This window comes from Mercurialis annua, linkage group LG6 (assembly GCF_937616625.2).
Source record: "Mercurialis annua linkage group LG6, ddMerAnnu1.2, whole genome shotgun sequence".
NCBI lineage: Eukaryota > Viridiplantae > Streptophyta > Magnoliopsida > Malpighiales > Euphorbiaceae > Mercurialis > Mercurialis annua.
Genome location: NC_065575.1, coordinates 11440858 through 11448709, shown reverse-complemented (window position 1 = coordinate 11448709; position 7852 = coordinate 11440858). Strand labels below are relative to the sequence as shown.

Sequence of the window (7852 nt, the reverse complement as noted above, 5' to 3'; positions counted from 1 at the left end):
ACGAACATGATCTCTTCAACTTCAAAATAAACTTGAGGGAATCTCAATCCTAATTGGAGAGTACAATCGATAACCAGCAGCAGGGACGAAGCTAGGATTTTTTTTGAGAGGGCAAAAAAAATTATAATTATAATGTAAAAATTACCATAAAATAAAAAAAATTCTAATAAAATATAACTTAAATGGTATAAACGTTATGCAGTAAATTGTTAGATCGTGAGTTCAATTTCTCCCACAAGCGTTTCCGCCTTTTCAATTATAAAAAATAAAAAATAAATTTAACTTTATTAATAAAAACAATTGAGTCTAATTTAATATAAAAATATTAAATATTAGTCGCGAATTCTATACATCTTTTTATATATTAATAAGAGTTGGACTTATTTAGGTATAAAAATATTTTAATGACATAATTAATTTTTTTAATTAAATGAATGATCAATTAAATTAAAAATATTGTATAAACTAGATTAACATAATGCATATGAGTTTTATAGTGTTGAAGTTGTGCAAAACAATATTACTCTTATAAATTTTCTATCACTAAACTAAATGAAATTTGGATAATTTGGATTTTTAGAGGGCAAATGTCACTGCAAACCTCTTCCTATCTCCGTCCTTGACCAGCAGGCGGCAGCCAAGAAACCATAGCTCAATCTATCTCATCGGTTGGGCCCCTGATTATACATGCAACTTCCCTCTATCAGAATATTTTACGGTACGATTGCTTCGACAATATCATTCATACAAAAAACAATAATGCATTAGCCGTGTCAATTATCTAATAAAAAAAACAATTCTATCACAATAATTCCTTAACTTGTTATAAATAGGACTAATTATTTAAAAAAAAAATCCACCTTATAACATTTTTTCGTTTATATCATGACTTAAGAAAAAATTCATTTATATCTTTTTTTTTTCGTTTTCAACTGTACTCCAATGTTTATTTTTTTGATAATTAAATTAATTAAAAGATGCAAATATTAAAAACAATTAAATAGAGGGGTTATATTATACTTTTTTCTATTTGTAACAATACAAACAAATCCTTTACTTTAAAACTACTCAAATAAATCCTAAAAATTAATCGTTTTGAAATTTTTTATTTAAAAAACTTCTGACCCACAATTGTACACATTCGATTAACGAATCCGCTATCAAAACCCGTTAACTTTTTTGCAAAAAATAAATTTCTTTTTTTTTATTTTTTCTGAAGGAGCAGCATCTGCTCCTCCTCCATCACTGCTCCTTCTCCATGAGGAGGAGCAGGTCGCGCTCCTTCTCATGGAGGAATAGCAGATCGTTGCTCCTCCTCCACGAGGACGAGCAGGTCGCGCTCCTCTTCCATGGAGGAGGAGTAGCGATCTGGTCCTCGTCAGATTTTTTTTAATTAAAAATTATATGTTTTATGGTTTTGATAATTAATATAAATTAAATAATTATTATACGTTTAATTTTGCAAAGAAGAAAGTATTTTTCTACTATTAATAATATTATGGTCTAATTAGAATTTAAGTTAAAAAATGAAGGACTATTTTAAACTTTTTTTAAAATAAAAAAAGTTCAATTTGATGCTTCAGGGTAGAGACGAGAATGAAAAATAAAAAAAGGGTACAATTGAACTTTTTCCTAGGTCATGATATAAACGAAAAAATGTTACAAGGTTAGGTTTTTTTTTTTAAGTAATTAGGCCTTATAAATATGACATGACACAATTATTATATGAAATAAATACTTTTTTTTATAAATGATGATTATGTCAAGCACATTCACGAAGGAGTGGAATGAAAAAAAATCACAATTCTGAAAATCAAAGAAGATAGCGAAGTCTCAACATGAAAAAAAATCTAGACTTCTAAATACATCAATACCATTACAAATAAATGCCGAGTTCTGGTCTTTAAAACGATTTACCCCTGTTTGATGCAAGAGAATATTAAACCATCTAAATCATGAACTTCACATTGAGAACATATATGTAGGGCGAGCTCGGTTCGGTGTGCAAATTTTCAGAACCGAACCAAAGCACCCCTAAAAATTAAAATCCAAACTTTGTAATTTCGGTCTATGGTTTTTTCGGTTCGGTAAACCGAACATATCGGTTTTCTTGGTTTGGTTCGGTCGTCCGTTCACAGATTCAAAAACATACAAAGCAGAAATTAGAAAAAAAATTAATTTTTAAATATAATAAATAAAAAAAAAGTTTAATTGTATTCTTTAGATCTAAGATTACAGATTCAAAAGACATAAAATAAATATTCTGATTCGAAATTCGGGACTGGACTGACGACGAAGCAGCAACCCTCATCACCGCCGGCGACACATCCATCAGCTGATCTCCAACCATCATGATCCGATCTCTAAAATAACAAGAATATAAATGAACAAGGATGGATCTATGAAAAAAATAAAATGATTTAAAAATATACAAAATAACAATACTTAAATTGAGTCAATTTACCTAACAAAGTTCATTTATTTCTTCGCTGGTTAAAATTTTGCGAGCAAAACCGAGAATTCACTAAAAAAATGAAGAAGATGATATTAAGAACTACTGAAAGACATGAGAAGGGCTAACATGGCTAAGAGCAGGGAATTGGGAGAAGAAAAGAGAGAAGGTGAGGTGAGGTGAGGAGAGAAGGCGGCTGGGGTGAAAGTTTAGGAAATTAGGGTATTTTCTTTAATAAGGCTATTTATAGTATCATGTATATATAACTAAAACTGTGTCGTATTACTTCGGTTTTTTCGGTTCGGTTAGGTGACCGAACTTTAAAATCAAACTAAAACCGAAAATCGCTAATATTATAAATTTTGAACTAAATTAAACCATTTTAACCACACTACTACAAAACAGAGAATTACCGACGGAATTTTTTTGATTTAACAACGGATTTTAGCCATTTACCAACGGAAAACTTAATTTACCAACAGATTTCAGCCTTTAGCGACGGAAAAATTTATTGCTAAAATGCGGTTTTCTAGTAGTGATATTTTTCGGTTCGGTTTTTTCGATTCAATTCGGTTCGCTTTTTCGATTTGGGTTGGTTTTTGCTCACCCCAACATATATGTTTCTTACTTTCCTAAATTTTCATAATCCGAAAACAAAATTGCTACCCACAAATTTCTATATGTCTGATTAGTTATCACAGTCTAATGATAATAGAAGCACTCAAGATTATGAGGAGAGACCGAAGCACTTAACCCTGCTCGGCGAAGAATAGAAAACCAAAACCTCCAAGAACGACAGCAATGCAAAATAATATGAATTCATGTTTCAACATCGGAACAAAAAGAACACCTCATCTGGTTGGAATGAATTAATCCACGAGCTAGAAGAAAATCCTTTGAAGCAATTCTTTCTCTAGATAAAAGCTTTGGTGGGACTTTGCTACTCCAAAATGATTGAAGAAAATAGATCAGTATAACTTGAATTTTCATAGCTTAACCGTAAATTGTTCACATTTTCCCATTCATAAAGCTTTATCAGCATAAAAGATATGAAAGTTAACTGCGCCAATTTGAATTGCCATCGAGTTGAGGACTTCCCTTTTGCCCAGTCGAAGACGACGTCACCACCTGAAGCCGTTTGTTTCTCCATGTGAATCAGCAATGAAAAGAGGACCTGCTAAAAATGAAGAAACAAAGAAATTTGTGGCAACAACACATGGAGAAAGATATAATATGAATAGATATTAATATGTAACTGAAATAGGCTGCTGCTGATTACTGAACCAAATATCGTGCCAAAACTGAATTACCTCTCCATTACCCATCTTGAATTGAAAGTTACTCTGAAAGAGATTCCAGACTTTTTCATTGTTGACACATAATTTTCGAATCACGCGCCAAGTAATAGAAAATTTATTATGTTTCATATCTAATAGGTCGTGCCAATCATTTAATCTTGACCTTTCCACCATAACCGAGTACTTTGAAGATTTTTATCACACGTTATCAACTTCCAAACCCATTTTAGGAGTAGACTTTGGTTTTTAAACGTAACGAAGGAACGTTCAATCCATCAAAATGAATCAATTTGCAAATTTCAGTCCAGCAACTTTGTAAACACCTCTCTTTTTAGCTATTCCATACCAAAGAAAACTTTGAATAATACTTTCCAAAGAAGTTACAATATAATCCAGAATAGTAGACTGTCAACCCTCTATCATCCATCCATCCATCCCATTGCATTTCATCGTCTCGTATTGTACTGTATCGTGTCAGTTCAGATACATCCATTGAGTGAGAGAAATGTAGTTTAACTAATTTATCATGGTGTTTCAGCTCCAAGTTGTTTTGAGATAGAGGGATACTGAGACATATTGGACGTGTATCAATCTTGAAATTAAGTATCTTTGAAGCTTCATTTAGAAGAAATTTATTAATACTTAGCCCAATAATAGTAGAACTTTTCTTTATAATTAATCCTTAACCAAGAAACCACTTCAAATCACTGAAGAATAGGAAACACGTTTTTTCAACATATCCAAGTCATTCAGAGCAAATAACAAAGTGTCATCCGTAAATTGTAAAGTAGAAATTGATTCATGACAACCATCAATTTTAACTCCTTCCATGAGACTGTCACTCTTTGTCACGACCCAAATTTATGAGTCGCGACCGGCGCTAGGGAATGGGAGTGGTAGCTCCGAAACCCGTAGCAAGCCTAAAATCCTGTGTAAATTTTTCGCAAATCGAATCATTTTTCATATATCAAAATACATGTGACCCCATTTTATAAAAATATCAGAGTTAAAATGCGCTATATAAATACATAGACAAAGACATCTAGACTACTGCGGACCGCTAGAATGAAAACCTTCTTTAACTTCTTGTGCAAATGACTTCCGAGAATTTAAAACTTCGGAAGCTTGACTCTCCAAATCATATCATACTATTCCTGAAAAATGGGAGGAGCAACGGGGTCAGTATAAAACTGAGTGAGTTCACCAAATTACACGCAATATCACATAAAGGGTTAAAACCATTGAAAACCCATTTTACATATAGAAAATACTCCTTTGAAATCATATTTCATACCCTCTCTACTTTCCTTCATAACTTTTTGTTTATTTCATAAACTTATAGTTTATACGTATTTGGCATCTTCGATTTCTTATTATGGTGTTGATATTTTTCTTTCTCGTTTTGTTGCATTAATTTTCGACAGAATCTTAAATCTTAGTTTATATCATCATAATTCTAAGTCGAATTAAATCATTGGCAAGTCTCTTGTGACTTGATCCTTATGGTTGGGTCCCGAGATAGTTCAACCGAGTTACCTTCAACCATATGGTACAGTCCCGAGATAATTCAACCGAGTTACTTGTACCATTTCTCAATCCCAAACGATCGATAGGAGTCCCGAGATAATTCAACCGAGTTACTCCTTAGACACGGGTCCCGAGATAGTTCAACCGAGTTACCTTCGTGTCTACATTCGGACTCTGCACCCTGCAGGTCTTTTGAACTTAATTGTCGATTCATATGATTCCTATTGACATTTAATAGGATTGTTTGTTCACATTGTGTCTCGATCTTGTTTCGTATTGATTCCCGATGTATCATACTTACTTTTTTATTTCGTATGAGTTCCGAGGATTATCATCGAGAATGGATGAGATACAGGTCCCGGGATAATTCTACCGAGTTCAACCTTGTATCTCAGTTCTTATTATTGGGTGTACCATAGTACAATTCTCATTTTACGTTTACTAGTTGATTTTGTATTTTTCGTTATGTTATATTGATCCTTTATGGACCATGGCATGCACATTACAACTACAAGCATACATCTATAACACACGCACGTATGGGTATTTATTATGTTTGATAGTACATATCGGAATGTGCTATATTTCCTTATTCATATTTGATTCGATTCATGTCATTTTACTTTACCCATCCCCGGTGCCTTAACATTTATGTTATTATCAAAATAACACATTACGATAAAACATCATTTCCAAAGCATACATACGTATACATTTTAAAAACAAACATTTCAAATATATAAATATTCATATAGCTTTTCGTATTAAAATACGTAGCTTTATGAATATTAGCGAGTAATTTAAAGTGTACTCACCACTTGCTATCCAAATTCTTCAAATAAGTACAACGATATCTCAATCCGTTCGCTCGAGCCGTATCGATAGTCACTCGTCCGGTCTACGCAAATATAATAATAGCAAGAATTAATAAAATTCAAGCTATATCTATTTTCTAAAAAGTTGGTTTTCTAGCCAACTTTAGCTATTAAAAACGCGTACTTAAAATAGTCCGACCCCTAAATAAAATCGACATTCTTAAAGTTTAGAACGTCGCCTAAAACTTTAGTTTAGGTCTCGGACCATGAAATACACCCGAAGGTGTCGAAAACAAGCTTCGAAGTTAATACTTTGGGCTGTCCAGAAAATGCAGGACAGATCTGCGCGACGTAATATCCTGCCTTAAACGAGCAGTTTAGAGTCCGATTCAGCAAAATATTAAACTTAGACATTTATAGTTAACATCCTTAAGTTTCCGTACCAGCAAACGGAACTTAATTTGGAATTATACAGCCCGAGATATTGCCTTTGCAATATCGCTGTTTGCAAGACGTTTTATGCAAAACGTCAATTCAATTCGGAACTTAATACACAACAAGACTAACCTATTGATACCGAATTCTAACCTCAACATAATTCAGACACCTCGATCAAGCCATCTCTTAACAAATTATTCAATTCATTTCAAACCATTTTTTTCTACTTGTCTATGCAAATATACGTATCGGCATAACCATCGTTGTGCATAGCACGGCTGCCTACACCGACTACAACCAAAGATTTATTCAATTAACCTATCAAATGGCCATATTTTTCTCTGAAAATTTTATGGCACTTATGTAACATATATTTCTAAGTGCATACCAAAAATTAGGCCAAACTAATGTGTTTAAGATCCTCAAATAATTAACTTACAGCAGCAGCCTTACACAATTTACAAACAGAGCACTAGGTGCTATTTAATTTTTATCTCAATATCCGAATTATGAAAAATTCTGAAATTTTTCATACACCAACTTAACTCATATACTCAGAACATATAAAAATTCCAGCTCAAACAAACATTTTTAAGTATTTCGAAAAATTCTAGTCGTAGACAGCATCAATTCAACACCAAACCAGAAAATCCAACTTTAAACTTAACCAAAACTCCACTCAATTCAATCAATTCATTACCAAAAGTCTAAAATTATGAATTTATACCTTTGTTTGATGGTATAACCCTTTGGCTGAATGAATTCCTCCATGAACAACCATCAAAATTCCATAATCATAGCTCCTAATCATCATACATAACCAAACAACCATTTTCATCAAACTTTAACAAAAACCGAAATATTAAACCTGAAACCCTAACTATAATTTGAGTTTATTACCTCAAATTGAAGCCATGGATCTGTAGATAATCATTTTCTCGTTCCGTGGCCGCAAGAATCGTCCAATTTGGACGAGAAACGAGTTCCGTAGCTCGTTTTGAAATCAAACACTCCATTTTCACTTCTCCATAGCTTTTCTCTCTTATCTCTTCTTTTTATTTCTTTTTGAATCATGAAGGAAAATCTGAGAATATATCTCATTCCCTTAGTAAGTAAGTTGTTGATTAAAGTCCAATTAGGTCCTTTAAATTGCCACCTCCTCACTACTTAATCCTTAACTTTTCTTTCGTCCGATTTAGTCCATTAATCCTTTAATCATTCGATTCTCGATAAATTCCATATTATTTATTTCTCAAATAAATAACATTAGTCTCACATCTTATAATATCACTTTATAATAATTTACTTTGGTAATTTTAGCC

The 7852-nt window shown here is 32.5% G+C and overlaps 1 long non-coding RNA gene across 1 annotated transcript; it reads right to left on the bottom strand.

Annotated features, from left to right (window-relative positions):
- Positions 1-2162: 2162 nt before the first annotated feature.
- Positions 2163-2743, bottom strand: LOC126653510 (uncharacterized). The gene is made up of 2 exons (XR_007632249.2): positions 2465-2743; positions 2163-2363 (listed from the first exon to the last, which is right to left on the bottom strand). It is a non-coding gene; the product is annotated as an uncharacterized LOC126653510 (long non-coding RNA).
- Positions 2744-7852: the final 5109 nt, after the last annotated feature.